Genomic DNA, 16578 nt, shown 5'->3' on the forward strand with positions numbered 1-16578 from the left:
TGTCCAACCTTTCTTTGATTTGTTGTGTTTCTGGGTCTCTATTCAGAAAATTTCGGCCTGAGCCAAGGAGACCTAGGGTTTCTCCTATTCCATGCTGTAATGTTTTCAGAGTGTCTGCTTTGACTCCGAGGTCTTTGATCCATTTGGAGTTGATTCTGGTGCAGGGTGGTATATAAGGTTCTAGCTTTAGTTTTCTACCAGCAGTTAACCATTTACTGAAGAAGCTGTCTTTCTTCCATTCTATTTTTTTTAGCTCCCTTATGAAAGATTAGATGGCTATAGGTCTATGTAGGTTCATTTCTGGGTTTTCAATTCTATTCCATTGGTCCTGAGGTCTGTTCTTATGCCAGTACCAAGCTGTTTTGATTACTATGGCCTTATCGTAGAGTTTGAAATTTGGTATTGATTCCTCCAGCAGTGTTCTTTCCATTGAGGAGTGTTTTTGATATTCGGGGTCCATATGAATTTTTGGATTGCCTCTTCTATTTCCGTGAAGAATGAGGTTGGAATTTTGATAGGTATCGCGTTGAATTTGTAGATAGCATTGGGAAGTATTGCCATTTTCACGATGTTAATCTTTCCAATCCAGGAGCACAGGAGGTTTTGCCATTTTCTAAGTTCTGTTTTGATTTCCTTTTTCAAGATTTTAAAGCCGTGGCAGTGGCGGCTGCTGGCGAGAGCTCAGATCTGTCTCCTTGCCTGGATTTTCCTTCTCTGGCCTAACTCTCTGACCTGTGATGGCACACTTGGTGTGATTCTCTGGCTTAGGACTGTTCACTGGAACTCTAAAACTGCTTTCTATGCGAGAGCTTGTTTAGCCTCCAGCTTCTCCTCCGCCATCTTCCCAGAACCTCCTGTCTTTTTGCTTAAATATGGGTTTTATTGTAAAAATACTTTATAGAGGAGTACATTCACATGAGTAAGGTAATGAGTACATTTCCTGTCAAGCATTGTTACCTACTCCTTTGTTTTTCCTCTACCCTCCCTTCCCTCCAACCTCTGCAACTATACTCCCCCTTCCCCCTTCCTCCTCCCCCCCTAAATTGTAAAGTTTTTTTTCAACATAGTGTTTTGTACATCTTATTGTTACCATCGGTCTACCTGTATCCTTATTTAAGCATTTTGTTTCTCCCATTCACCTCCCCAAGCTAAAGAAGTGTATATACAAACTGCAGGGCACTGACATCAAATACAATGAAAACGGGGGTTATACAGTGGGGGAGGAACATACACAGAAACAAAACAAAAATCACATGGTACATTATAATTAGGTTAGGAACAATAGCAAGAAAGACAAAACCACTTGTGTCCCTATCTTGGGGTTCATTTCACTTAACATCATGTTATCTGGTCATATGTACATAGCTTTTGACCTTTTCTGCTTGTCCCAGACATATACTAGTTATTGCAAATAAGGGAAACCATAGGAGCTATGTTTCTTAGGGCATGGCTTATTTCACTTAATATAATATTTTCCAAGTCTTTCCATTTTCTGACAAACGGGGTGGTATCATTCTTTCTGATGTAGGCATAGAATTCCATTGTGTGTGTTTATGTGTGTGTGTGTGTGTGTGTGTGTGTGTGTGTGTATAGAGAAATACATACATACATATACATATATACATATGTATACATACACACACACACACACACACATACCACATTTTCTTGATCCATTCATCTACTAAGGGGCATCTGAGTTGGTTCCACATCTTAGCTATGGTAAATAATGCTGCAATAAGCATAGTTGTGCTGGTAGCTTTAGTATGGTCTTGTTTGTGATCATTTGGGTAGATGCCCAAAGTGGAATTGCTGGGTCATAGAGGAGCTCTATGTGGAGTCTTTTGAGGAACCTCCAAACTGCTTTCCAAAGTGGTTGAACACCACTTCCGTTTTTCTTTTTTTTTTTTTTGGTTGGTCATGTGGCCTGAACTCCAGCCTGGGCGCTGTCCCTCAGCCCTTCAGCTCAAGGCTAGCGCTCTACCACTTGAGCTACAGCGCCACTTCCGGTTGTCTGGTGGTTTATTGGAGATAGGAGTCTCACCGTCTCTCCTGCCTGAGGTGGCTTTGAACCTCGATTCTCAGATCTCAACCTCCTGAGTAGCTAGGATTACAGGCGTGAGCCACCAGCGCCCGGCTACCACTTCCGTTTTTCTAGTGGTTTGTTGGAGAGAAGAGTCTCATGGACTTTCCTGCCTGGGCTGGCTTTGAACTGCAATCCTAGATCTCAGCCTCCTGAGTAGCTAGGATTATAGGCGTGAGCTACTGGGGCCTGGCTATATATTTTATTTTTCTAAACTTTAGGTAATTTTATAAAGGGGTTATAATTCAGCAGGTCAATTAGGGCTACAATGCATCTTGAACCGTGTAAATGCTTTTATTATTTATCCTGACTCGTCCATTCCCATCTATCCCCTCACTTTGCCTAGTTTTATTTTCACATATATACAATGAATATTCTCTGCATCCTTCCACTTCTGCTTTCTTCGTTTGTCTACCCCCTCCTATTGTCCTCACCCCTCCTGATACTGCCAATACCAATTCTCTGGTATTCATTTTCTCATTCTGTCAGTTAATTGTTCACAGGAGGTTCACAACTGTAATTCTCCCGTGCATATAACATACTTTACTAAATTCATTTGTGTACATGTGCATTTGATCCTGGATACATTTACATGTATATTTATGAATTAGATATCACTTTTACATTTGAGAGATCACAAGGGTCCTTTGTTTTCTTTTTCTTTTTTTTGGTCGGCCGTGGGGCTTGAACTCTGGGCCTGGGCGCTGTCCCTCAGCTCTTCAGCTCAAGGCGAGCACTCTACCACTTGAGCTACAGCACCACTTCCAGTTTTCTGATGGTTTATTGGAAATAGGAGTCTCACGGTCTCTCCTGCCCGGGCTGGCTTTGAACCACGATCCTCAGATCTCAGCCTCCTGAGAAGCTAGGATTTCAGGCGTGAGCCACCAGCGCCCGGCGGTCCTTTGTTTCTTGAGCCTTATTTACTTCACTTAATATACTTTCGAGGTCCACTTTATTATCCAAATGAAGTAATATTATTTTCCTGAGGATTAGTAATGCACATGTACCCACATGTATGTTTGTGTATATTTGCATATGTGTATATACACACATATATAAATATATTTCTTTGATCCATGCCTTAATTGAATGATGTCTGTACTGTTTCTGTAACTAGACTATCATGAATAATGCAGCAATGAACATAGTTGTCCAAGTGGCTTTAATGAATCGTTCATAGTAAGATGACTGTCAGATACAATCTGACAGTCCTTTGTACTAACTGACTTATCCTCCCCTTCCAAGGAGTCTGATATACTTAATGGTCTTTTTGGCCCTCTGAGAAAGAACGAAATAAAGGAAGGAAGACAGAAAGAAAGAAACAGAAGGAAGAAAGAAAGAAAGAGAAGGAAGTAAGAAAGAAAGAGAAGGAAGGAAGGAAGAAAGAGAAGGAAAGAAAGATGGAGGAAAGAAAGAAAGAATAGAAAGAAATTTACTTTTTCTTTGTTTGGTTATGGGGCCTGGACTCTGGGCTTGGGCCCTGTCCTTCAGTTTTTCAGCTTATAGTTAGCACTCTACCACTTGAGCCACAGAGCCACTTCCAGCCTTTTGTGCTTATGTGGTGCTGAGGAATCAAACTCAGGGCCTCATGCACGCAAGGCAAGTACTCTAGCAATGAGCCACCTTCCCAGCCCCCGAAATTTTATCTTTAAGCAAGGTCTCTTTGTCCTACTTGCACATTGGTGTGATTATAGAAAGCATCTTTTAATCATTGGGAAGGGGCTTCTTTGGACTCATTCTCTCCTTGATGCATAGCCATCAGCCTGGAATAATTGAACGGAGTTACTTTAGCCCTCTTCAAATTCTGGAAGATGCAATATATGAATTGCTTTCTTCCTAGTCATGGTGAATAGCTGTAGGTTCCCATCTGGCCTCAATTTTAGGTGTGATATTTTTTCATGGTAGTTCAGATAGGAGTCTCATGGACTTCCCTGACCCCTGAGCAGGCCTGCTCCAGGGTGTTCAGGGTGTTCTAGGTTTCCCAGGGTGTTGAAGACGAGTAGGGAATATTCTAACATGTCCATTCTTTCCTTTTTGCCTCTGCTTTAATTCACCTGAACAAAATCAGTTTGCAATTATTTGTCAAGGTATAAGCTATTGTTCTCTATGCAGAACTCCATATTAATTTTTTTGTTTTTAATTATTTTGAAGTGGCTGTCCAAATGGGTTTCAATTTTAATTGTTTCCTTCAATAGGTTTTATATTGTGAAAATACTGTACAGAGGGGTTACAGTTAGTTACATGAGCAAGGTAATGAGTACATTTGTTATCAAGCATTGTTGCCTCCTCCTTTGTTCTTCCTCTACCATTCCTTCCCTTCCTTCTCCACAACTGCATTCCCCCCTTCCCCACACTCCTGCCAGTCCCACCTAAATTGTAAAGTTCATTATTCAACATAGCTTCTTGTACATTGTTACAATGGGTCAACCTGTATACTATTCAAACAATTTGTTTTTTCCCTTCCCCTCCACAAATTATACCAACATCAAATACAGTGAAAACAGATGTTATACCATGGGGGAGGGGCATACAACGCAACAAAAAAATCACATGGTATCTTATAGCCAGCAAGAAAAATCCACTTGTGTCCTTATCTATATGGGGTTCATTTTGCTTATCATCATCTTATCTGACTTTTTCTGCTTGACTCAGGCCTATACTAGTTATTGCAAATAAGGGAAACCATGGGACCTAGGTTTCTTTGGGCCTGGCTTACTTCACTTACTATAATTTTTTCCAAGTCTTTCCATTTCCTAACAAATGGGGCCATGTCATTCTTTCTAATGGAGGCATAGATTTCCATTGTGTATATATACCACATTTTCTTAATCCATTCTTCCACTGAGAGGCATCTGGGTTGGTTCCATATCTTAGCTATGGTGAATAATGCTGCAATAAACATAGTTGTGCTGGTAGGGTTAGTATGGTCTTGTTGGTGATCATTTGGGTAAATGCCCAAAAGTAGGATTGCTGGGTCATAGGGGAGCTCTATGTGGAGTCTTTTGAGGAACCTCTATACTACTTTCCAAAGTGGTTGAACAAAATTACACTCCCACCAACAATGCAGTGGGCTTCCCTTCTGGCCACATCCCCTCCAGCATCTGTTGTTATTAGAGTTCTTGATTATAACCATTCTAACTGGGTTGAGGGGGAATGTCAATGTTGTTTTGATTTGCATTTCTTTAATGGCTAGAGAAGTTGAACATTTCTTCATGTGTCTACTGGCCATTCTTATTTTCTCTTCGGAGAAGTTTTTCTTTTTTTTTTTCTGGTTTTTCTTTTAAGTCTTTAGCCCACTTATTTATTGGGCAGGTGTTTCTTTGAGGATTTGTTGTTGGGGGATTTAATGTTTTGAGTTCCAAGTATATTTTAGATATGAGACCCTTGTTGGTTGTATGGCTAGTGAAGATCTCCTAATTCATGGGCTTTTTATTGATCTTACAAGCTATGTCCTTTGCGCACTTTTAATTGTTAATGTATGAGTACTCAGGGTGTTAACCATGTTCACACTTGTGTCCCCATAGCTGTCTCCTTCCCATTTTTGCTAAGTCCACTTATCCCCACAAGTTACCTGCTTACTGTACCTTCAAGTGCCAGCTATAACAAATTCCCTCTCTGGGCTGGAAGAGGAACACCCAAGTTTAAGAAGGAGGAAAGGGGCTGGGAAGTTGATAACTTTTTATTAATCAGCCAAGCAGATATGTAAACAATTTTAAATAGTAGTTAAAAGGAAGTTGGCTCTGGGAAGGTGGCTCAGTGGTAGAGTGCTTGCCTAGCCTGCCTGAGGCCCTGGGTTCCATTCCTCAGTACCACATAAGCAAAAAAAGCTGAAAGTGACACTATGCCTGAAATGGTAGAGTGCTTGCCTTGAGCTAAAGAGATGAGGGAGAGGGCCCAAGCCCAGAGTTCATGCCCCAAGCTTGACAAAAAAATAAGAAAAACAAAAAAAGGAAGAAAGGAAGGGAGGCAAGCAAGCTGAGGAGGTTGGCAAGCAAGGAAGGTTAGGAACAGATAAGCAAAAGAATTAGCTAAGTGTGTATAAGGGGAAAAAAACCCGGTACTTTTTTTTCCACCACGAAGGGAGGGGGACAGAGAAGTTCAAAATTCTTATGGAGCAACACTGCCATCTATCAACAGCAGAAACACTACATCACGAGTAATGGTTTAGAAACAAATTTTCATTTGGTATGTGAGCAATAAAAACTCTGGAGAATTAAAAGTTAAAGGAGGGGAGGAGCGCTGGAGTGTTTGCCTAGCATGCATTAAGTCATGGGTTCAAGTCCTCAGTACCACATAAACAGAAAAGGCCGAAAATGGTGCTGTGGCTCTAGTGGAAGAGTGCTAGCCATGAGCCAAAGAAGCTCAGAGACAGTGCCCAGACCCTGAGTTTAAGCCCCAAGACTGAAAAACAAAAAAAAAAAAATAGAAAGAAAGGAAAGGAAAGGCCCAATACCTTTTCCGCCACAAACCGTGGCACAGTATACAAAATTTATATCAGGCAACGAAACAGAAAAAGAAAGGCAGAACCTTACTCATTGACAGATATTTTGTATTCCTTTCCTTTCGTGTCCAAAGTCCTGCTCATTGATGACAGGTGATTCAAACTGGACAGGTGAAAGCACTGCCACACGCCCACCATCCTGCCCACCTGACCACAGAGGCCAATAGCCCTTATGGAGTCTGTCCTGGAACCCACAGCAAGAGCAGCAGGAAGCCCCTGTCACTGCAGGAGTAGGCCACTGTCTCCTCAGAAGTCCAGTGACAGCAGGTGACAGCCCAGGGAAGGCCCTGCTGGTTTCCCTCACTCATCACCAGGCCATGATGGCAAGAGGGGAAAGTCAGGAGAACTTTCCCCCAAAGAGCAGAGATGGAGGCAGAGTCCACTGAGGTGTGATTCTATGGTGTGGCCCACAGTTAGCAGGGAGTGTTCACAGAGGAAGCAAGTGCTCAGTCTGGGGGAGCTGGAGGGGCGTGTCAGGAGCACTGGACCACCAGGTCACAAGGTGTAGGATCAGTACTAGTTCATCCATTTCCAATCTCAGGCCTAGGTGGACAGTCAATAATCAGTCTTGGAAGAAAAGTATCTGAGGCACCAAGAAGGACACTGGCACAGATGGCAGATACTTAGTCCCAGCACCTGACAACCCTAGCCCAGAATCAACTGCAGATTTGTGGTCTGGATGGGAGAATTAGTGGCTGTGTATGCCAAGACAGCACTATGGAAGGCTTACTTCCCAGGGGTGGTTCTCCTGGTCTATTAGGAGCTACTAGAGAGTATTGTGGGTCTTTTGTTTACCCTTCACCTCCAGGGTCAAGGCAAGTGAAGTATATGAAATTTTGTATACTAGCTGTGGTTTTGATTCTGTGACCACTAGATGACAGCATTGTGCCTTGTAGACAACTTAACAGCCACTTCCCCCTCCTTTTGTATTTCAAAAAAAGTGTTGGAAGCATTACCCTCAACAAAATCTCTATTATTTTCCTAAATATACTGTGTTCTTCTTCCCCAAACTTTGGCTCTCAATCCATATTGAGGGCACTAACTCCTTGGACTCTTAAGGGAATGAACAGTAGGAGGGGATCCACTTCTCATACTTGTGTGTGTGTGTGTGTGTTTGTGTGTGTGTGTGTGTGTGTGTGAAAATACCATATAGAGGGGTTACAATTACATGGGCAATATATAGAGTACATTTCTTATCAAGCATTGTTGCCTCCTCCTTTGTTAACCCTTCCAATCCCTTTCCATCTCCCCCCCCTTAGCCATTCCCCCTGCCCTCCACCTTGCCAAAGTTGTAAAGTTCGTTTTTCGACTTAAGGACTTGTACATCTCATTGTTGCAATGGGTCCACCTGTATCCCTATTTAAACGATTTGTTTTTGCCCTTCCCCTCCACAAATTATACCAACATCAAATACAGTGAGAGCAGGGGTTATACTGTTGGGGAGGGCCATACAAAGCAACAAAGAAATCATATCCAAATGATCACAAACAAGACCATACTAAAGCTACCAGCACAACTATGTTTATTGCAGCATTATTTACCATAGCTAAGATATGGAACCAACTCAGATGCCCCTCAGTAGATGAATGGATTAAGAAAATGGGGTACATATACACAATGGAAATCTATGTCTCCATTAGAATGACATGGCCCCATTTGTTAGGAAACGGAAAGCCTTGGAAAAAAATTATAGTAAGTGAAGTAAGCCAGACCCAAAGAAACCTAGGTCTCATGGTTTCCCTTATTTGCCATATAACTAGTATATGTCTGAAACAAGCAGAAAAGGTCAGATAAGTTGATGCTAGGTGCAATGAGCCCCAAGAGAAGTATTCAAATGTTTTTTCTTTCATATGATTGTTTCTAACACTTCCCATACTTTTAAAACTTTTCCTCTCAATATTTTAATATTTTAAGGAATCACACTACAGTTGTAGAGATTGGAGAATATCAATGGTAGAAAGACCATAACGTGGTAGTTCTCTTTTTTTCAAAAATTTATTTTTAAATTTTGTTTTATACTTTTCGGGGTCCTGGGAGCTCTGTCCCTGAGCTTTTGTGCTTGAGGCTGTTGCTCTACTCCTTGAGCCACAGATCTACTCCCTTATTCTTTAAATCATTTTCTTTTGGAAGTGATACAAAGGAGTTGTATTTTAACAAAGCAGTTCATGAATGCAATATATCTGGATCTGTGTCACCCCTTTTGTTATTCTCACCCATCTTTCCTACCCACTCTTACCCTCTGATTCATTTTGTAGGATACACGTATTAGATTCTGTTTTTGTTGTTGTTGTTGGTCGTGGGGCTTGAACTCTGGGCCTGGGTGCTGTCCCTGAGCTCTTCAGCTCAAGGCGAGAGCTCTACAGCTTGAGCCAAGGCGCCACTTGCGGTTTTCTAGTGGTTTGTTGGAGATAAGAGTCTCAAGGGCTTTTCCAGGATCCTCAGATCTCAGCCTCCTGAGTAGCTAGGATTACAGGCGTGAGCCACTGGCAACCAGCACATATTGGATTCTTGACTGCATTCTCCCTCTCTTTTTTCGTTTGTCCATCCCTTTCAACTTGACAGCCATCCCACCCCCCACCCCTTTGAAGTAACAGCTTCCTGGTGTTTTATTTTGCTCAAGTTTCAGTCTTCTCTTTTTCTTTTTTTTTTTTTGCCTTTTTATTATTAATTTTGTTGTCAAACTGATGTACAGAGGGGTTACAGTTGCATGTGTAAGGTAGTGGGTAGTGAGTGCATTTCTTTTTTTTTTTTTTTTTGGTCTGGTCATGGGGCCTGAACTCTGGGCCTGCGTGCTGTCCCTCAGCTCTTCAGCTCAAGGCTAGCGCTCTGCTACTTGAGCCACAGCACCACTTCCGGATTTTTTCTTTTTGCTTATGTGGTGCTGAGGAATCGAACCCAGGGCCTCATACATGCAAGGCAAGCGCTCTACTACTGAGCCACCTTCCCAGCCCGAGTGCATTGTTTTGTCACACTTGTTACCCCTTCCCTCTTTTTTCTCCCACTTTCCCTCCTCTCCACACCGCCCACAAGTTGTACAGTTCATTTCCAACATATAGTTTTCTGAGTATGGCTGTTATATTGGTTTTCCCTTTGTCATTTGTCTCACTAGTTTGTTGTTCCCCTTCCCTTCCCTAATTCAGATAAATGTACATACAATACCCAGGGTACCAAAATCAAATCCAGTGACACCAGGGAACAAAGTATAGGAATAAAAAAATCCTAAAAGAAAAGGAAGTAACTTTACATAGTTCATTAAAAACCACACCAATAAATAAAAACCTCTTGTTTCCATATCTTGGAGTTCGTTTTGCTTAGCACCATCTTATATGATCCTATGTACACAGTTTTTGAACTATTGTGGTCCTCTGCTAGGACTATCTTAGACATATACTAATTATTACAAATGAGGGAAACCATAGAAGCTATGTTTCTTTGGGTCTGGCTTATTTCACTTAATATGATTTTACTTTTGGAAATTCCTTATTGTGATTAAGTGATTACATAAATTTCACAAATTTCATAGTATTGTGTGATGGTAATGCTTAGTTAAAGTCACAAACACTTTCTAACTTTCATGGGGCAAATTGTCTATCTTGGTCTATACTTTTTTTGAGTTCTATGAACTTTGACAATAGTTATTTCTTCCACATGGGGTGAGATGTACATTTCTTTTGTTTTGCATTGCGTCAGCTGTTCCCTCTTTCCCACTCATTTCCCCCTCTTTCCCTCCCTCCCATCGTTGCCACTGAGTTGCTTAGTTCATTTTGATCAATGTCCAGGGCAGCTGATGGGTCCCACTGTTGTATGTTTTTCCCTAATTCCCTCTAGTTCTGTGTCATCCTCCTGGTTTCCCTCCAGTGTGCACATATATACCATAAATGTGATCAGCAGCATGGTGTTATTAAGTAGTGATTTGACTACATGAGTGGAGGTCCTTTGTTTCTCAAGTCTTGTTAACTTTGTCCTATCACCTTACCTTTTGGATTTAGCATCCACTTATCAGAGAGACCACGTGCCCTTTGTCTCTTTGCTCTTGGCTTACCTCACTCAACATGATTTCTTCTAGCTCCATCCATTTCCCTGCAAATATCATTATTTTGTCCTTTCTAGTGGCTGCATAATATTCCATTGTGTATAGATATCACAAGTTTTGGATCCATTCAGCTGTGGTGGGATATCTGGGTTGTTTCCATATCCTAGCTATTGTGAACAGTGCTGCAATAAACATGGAGGTGCATGTGTCCTTGTATCCTGGTTCCTGTTGTTCAGGATAGATGCCTAGGAGTGATATGGCTGGGTCATAGGGGAGGTCAATATTTAGCTTTCTGAGGACCCTCCAGACTGCTTTCCAAAGTGGTTGTATAAGTGTGCATTCCTGCCAACAGTGTAATAGGGTTCCTCTTTCTCCACATCCCCTCCAGCATTTGTTGTTGGCTGACTTTAGGACCTGGCCCTTTCTGACTGGGGTAAGGTGGTATCTCAGGGTTGTCTTTATTTGCGTTTCCTTTACAACCAGGGATGGTGAACATTTCCTCATGTGTTTCTTTGCCACTTTTATCTTTTCTTCTGAGAAGTCTCTCTTTAGTTCCCTTGCCCATTTAGTAATTGGTTTGTTAGGTTTGGGAGGGATTAGTTTCTTGAGTTCCCTGTCTATAGTGGATATTAACCCCTTGTCTGATATATTGCTGGTAAATATATTTTCCCAGTTAGTTGGTTGTCTTTCTAGCTTGGTTGCTATGTCTTTAGCTGTGCAGAAACTTTTTTTTTTGGTCGGTTTTGGGGCTTGAAGTCTGTGGTTGGGCGCTGTCCCTGTGCTCTTCAGCTGAAGGCAAGCAAGCACTCTACTACTTGAGCCACAGCGCCACTTCCGGTTTTCTAGTAGTTTATTGGAGATAAGAGTCTCACTGACTTTCCTGGTAGGGCTGGCTTTGAACCTCGATCCTCAGATCTCAGCCTCCTGTGTAGCTAGGATTACAGGCTTGAGCCACCGGTGCCTGGCTTACAGAAACTTTCCATTTTAAGTTAGTCCCATTTGTCAAGTCTCTCTCCAATTTGTTGTGACCCTGAGACTCTGTTCAGGAAGTTTCTGCCTGTGCCTATAAGTTCAAGTGTCTGTCCTACTCTGTCCTGCAGTAGTTCAGGCTTGATGTTAAGGTCTTTAATCCAATATAATTTGATTTTTTTCCCAAAGTATACACAATGGAATTCTGTGTTTCCATCAGAAAGTTTTCTCTTTTTCAATTGTACTGTAAGCCACATCTTTCAAGGTGAGGTATGGTTTGGGTAGTACTGAGAAGGTGTCTTGGTTTCATGTTTTAGCGTTGGTATATATTGTAAGGCAAGGATTTAAAAGATTTTTTAAATATACGTATATAAAATATCCATATAGATTTTGTGGACAATGTGATAGTTTGTGCAGTGTAGCATACACAATTCAGTGCAAATAGCATTTCCTTCTCCACAAACACTTATTTTTCATCATCAGACTATTTGAAATCCTCTGCTTGTTATTTTGAACTTCACACTAAATTCTTGTGAACCCTACTCAGAACACTGTGAAAAGGCAGGATGCATTTGTGTGTGTGTGTGTGTGTGTGCGCGCGCGCACGCATGCTGGTACAGAAAATTGCACTCTGGAACAGCTTTTCAAATTTATTTTTATTTCTTCTTCTATTTTTTTATTATAAAGGTGATGTGCAGTAGAGTTTCCAGTTCATGATTCCAATAATAGGTACATTGTTTTTGTGGATAGTGTCACCCCTTCCTTTGTTCTCTCCCAGTTTCCTTCAGCTACTTTTGCTCAAGGCTAGTGCCCTACCAATTGAGCCATAGCTCCATTTCTGGCATTTTGGTGATTGATTGGAGATATGAATCTCCATATTACAATTTCCATACTGGACTTGGTGTGAAAAGTATGATTTCTTTCTTTCTTCCTTTCTTTCTTTCTTTCTCTCTCTCTCTTTTCTTTCTCACTTTCTTTCTTTCCTTCTTTATTTGCCAGACTTGGGGCTTGAACTCAAGGCCTGGGCACTGTTCCTGAGCTTCTTTGACTCAAGGCTAGCACTTTACCACTTGAGCTACAGCGCCACTTCTGGCTTTTACTTGTGTATGTGGTACTGAGGAATTGAACCCAAATCTTCATGTATGCTACGCAAGCACTCTACCACTAAGCCACATTCCCAGCCCGGTACGATTGATTTCTAATGGTTGGGTGGACACTAGTACCCAGTCAAAGAGAGATGAATGCGTGCAGTGGATGTATAGATAATTGCAATACTCAGAGTTCTCAAGGGTAAGAAAACTGTATTGATGTAGATAGATAGAGAGGGGGAGGATTGGAGGGGAGAAAGTGGAGATTTATTATTATGTGAATTTGACTCATGTTTTTATGGAGTCTCCCAGGCCCTGTAATCTGCCATGTGCAAGTGGAAGAACAAAGGAAGCCATTGTTAGAATTCAGTCTCAGTTGAAGCTTCTCCAAATACAGGGAGGGGGTATCAATTTGACCAGTTGCAGAGTGTGAGGAGGGTCCCTAATGAAAGGTCAGCACAAGCGGGCTGAGAAAGCTTCAGCAGCTTGCCCATCCGGTGACACGATGGCCATTCTGTCCTGAACTCTGTGCTGCCCCTTGCAACTTCCATTCAAAGTCAAACTTTGGAGTGTTAGGACATGGAGATAACGAAGTGCTGACATTAGTTTTGCTGGCTTTGGGCAGGCATGTGACATAGGAGAAAAATGCTCCCCAAACGTGTCCACATGCCAATCTCCCTATCTTCAGGGATGATGATACCAGAAATACACGGAGCCTTGCTCCAAGCCAGATGCTGTTCTTGCTCACTTCTCCTCCTCCTCCTCTTCCTCCTCTTATTCCGCCTCCTCCTCCTCCTTCTCCCTTCTCCTCCTTGATCCCCTCCTCATTCTCCTCCTTCTCTTCCTCCTACTTCCCTCCCCACTTTTCCTCATCCCCCTTCTGTTTTCATGAAAAGAGCCAGTGTCAAGCCAGGTGCCAGTTGCTCCTGACTGTAATCCTAGATCATCAGAAGGCTGAAATGTAGGGGGTAAGGATTGAGGATCAAAGCCAGCCTGGGCAGATATGTCTGGGAAAGTCTTACGTCCAATTAACTATCAAAAGAAATCTGGAAGCAGAGCTGTGGCTCTGAGTGGTACAATTGTAGCCTTGAGCACAAAAGCTCCCCAGAGGCAGTACACAGGCCCTGAATTTGAACCCCCAGAGTGATAGCTCTTTCCCCCCAAATCAGGGTTCTCCCCCAGACCCTCTGAGAGTCTGTCCCAGACCCAGACAGTGGCTTCTATTGCCAAGGGTGTCCCAGCTGTGTATCAGGGTAAACAGACCCCTCCCCACAAAAAGGTTCACCACCAGTTGAATTAACAAACCACGTTGCCTGTTTGAAGGCAGTCCATCTTCAGCATACTTCATAGTCCTGAGCAGCTGCTGGCCCCTCTACTGAAAGGTGGGACAAATGGCTCAGAGAAAAGGCCATCTGGGGAAACTTGCGCAGACTTGAGGGTTTGAAGGCTGTTTGTGGAATTCAGCCCATTCCCTCAGTTTCCTTAGACTGGTATTCCCTCCACACTCAGATGTTCCAGTCCCTAACAGGATGGCATTTTGTTCCCTCCTTCCTTGCAAAATTCCTTTGCAGACACCTCCCCCCCCCCAATAAAACAGAGAAAGAAAACCAAAACAAATAAATGAGGTACTGGTGAGGCACTCCAGTCCTGTGTGTCTAGTTATTTGGGACGCTGAGGTCTGACTCCACTCTCCCCATCCGTCAATCCCTACTCAGCAGGGCATGGAAAGGGGTTCTGTAACACAGCAAAAGACCATAAATGCAGAATGTCAATTTTTATTCATCCACCTCTTTCCTCCTTTAACAGAGCAATTAAAGCTCACTGGCCTGGGAATAGCTTCCATCGGCCAACTTCGGCCAGCAAAGAGTATCAGAGACATTAATACACTATCAGCAGAAATGAGGAGGGACGATGCTGGAAAAGAATTAGGCCGAGGCCTCAATGGTACATTCCCAGGCAAAATGTCCAGTCTCACCACAGCGGTAACAGGTGACTTCTAATACTTTCTTGCAATTGATGGCCACATGTCCATGTTCCCCGCACTTGTAACACTGCACCTTGTGGCAGTCTTTCTGCATATGGCCAGGTTGGCCACAACAATAGCACTTGAGGTCATCTGCCTGCTGGCAGTCTCGAGCCAGGTGGCCTAGTCTGCCGCAGTTGTAGCAGCTCTGCTGCCGCTCTCTCTTGGGCTCCTTGCAGTCCTTGGCGATGTGGCCGGCTGCGCCGCAGTTGTAGCAGGAGTCCTCCTCCAGATCACAGTCCTTGACAAGGTGTCCAGACTCCCCGCAGCGGTAGCAGAAGTCTAACAGGGATGGGGGATAAACATGGAGCCCTCTGCCCCAGCCCCTCGGTCCTCCTCTCCCCCGTCTCGCAGCAGTAGGGCATTCCCTGACCCAGTGGCCAGCTTGGCCACAACTGAAACATTCGTCATTGCTGGTCATGGCTGCGCTGACAGCCTTGATTTCTGAGCGGCCGCAGTGGCGAAAACTCGCACTCAGGCCCGGCGAAGGCGACTGGGAAGGCAGCGGCTGATGAATTTCGGGTCCTTGCCTTCAGCCACACGCGGGTCTGCACAGGGTCCCCCACTCCGCTGTGCACTGCTCCGTAATCTCGTTATGACTGCATAATCCGGTGTGCGAGGGATGACTCGGTAGTCCAGGGTGTGTCTGTGTGTGTTGGTGTGCCTGTGTGCGTGTGTGTGTGCGTAGCCCACATTTCCCTGATCCAGGCATCAGTAGTAGGACATCTGGGCCATTTCCATAGCTTGGCTACTGTCTAAATAAATTGCAAATTGTGCCCCTCTCTCTGTACTATCCTGATTTGCATTTCTTTGGCTCTCTGGATCATAGGGTAAACTTTTGTTTTTACTTTTTTGAGTAATGTCTACCCTGATTTCCACAGTGGTTGCACTACTTTACGTTCTCTCCAACAGCGTATGAAGAAGGTTCCTTACTCCCTGCCTCTTGATCAGAAATTGTGTTTTTGATGATGGCATTTTGACTAACTGGAGTGATCTGGAATCTCAATGTTATGTTGATTTGTGATTCCTTTGTGGCTAGACATGTGGAACATTTCTTTATTGATTGGTTGGTTGTACTTCTTGTAAGAACTATCTGTTCTGCTCATTGGCCCATGTATTAATTCAGACTTTAATTTTTTAAGTTCATCTGTATTTTCTGGATATTGGTCCCTTGGCAGTGGTATAGCTGGTTCTGATTTTCTCCCATTCTTTGGTGTGTCTTTTCAGCCCAGTGTCTACATCCTTTGCTCTGCAGATGGTTTTGGGGTTGATAAAATACCATTTTTCAATCTCTGATCCCTTTTTCTGAGTTACTGGCATTCTAATCAGAAAGTTTCTACCTGTGCTGATAAGTTCTAATAATTTTTTCTCTGAGAAAACTTTTTATTAATCAGCCAAGCAGAAATGTAAACAATTTACCTCCTCCTTTGTTTATCCCCTACCATCCCTTCCCTCCCCATTTCCCTAACTTCTCCCTCCTTTCCCCCCCAAGTTGTAAAGTTCATTTTCAACATAGTGTCTTATACATCTCGTTGTTACAATGAGCTTTCCTGTACCTTTATTTCAGCATTTTTTCAGCAGGGCACTGACATGAAATACAGTGAAAACAGGGATTATACCATGGGGAAGGAACATTAAAAAAATCACATGGTACATTATAAATACGTTACAAACAATAGCAAGCAAGAAAAAACCACTTGTGTCCCTATGTTGGGGTTCATTTCACTTAACATCATCTTATCTGGTCATATGTACATAGCTTTTGACCTTTTCTGCTTATCCCAGACATATACTAGTTATTGCAAATAAGGGAAACCATAAGGCCTGTTTCTTTTTTTTTTGGGGGGGGTCCGGTCGTGGGGCCTGAACTCTGGGCCTGGG

The 16578-nt window shown here is 42.9% G+C and overlaps 1 pseudogene; it reads right to left on the reverse strand.

Moving 5' to 3' along the window:
- Positions 1 to 14599: 14599 nt before the first annotated feature.
- LOC106001636 lies at positions 14600 to 15118 on the reverse strand (annotated as a pseudogene).
- Between the last annotated feature and the right edge of the window lie 1460 nt (positions 15119 to 16578).

This window comes from Dipodomys ordii, unplaced genomic scaffold (assembly GCF_000151885.1).
Source record: "Dipodomys ordii isolate 6190 unplaced genomic scaffold, Dord_2.0 Scaffold334, whole genome shotgun sequence".
Classification (NCBI taxonomy): Eukaryota; Metazoa; Chordata; class Mammalia; order Rodentia; family Heteromyidae; genus Dipodomys; species Dipodomys ordii.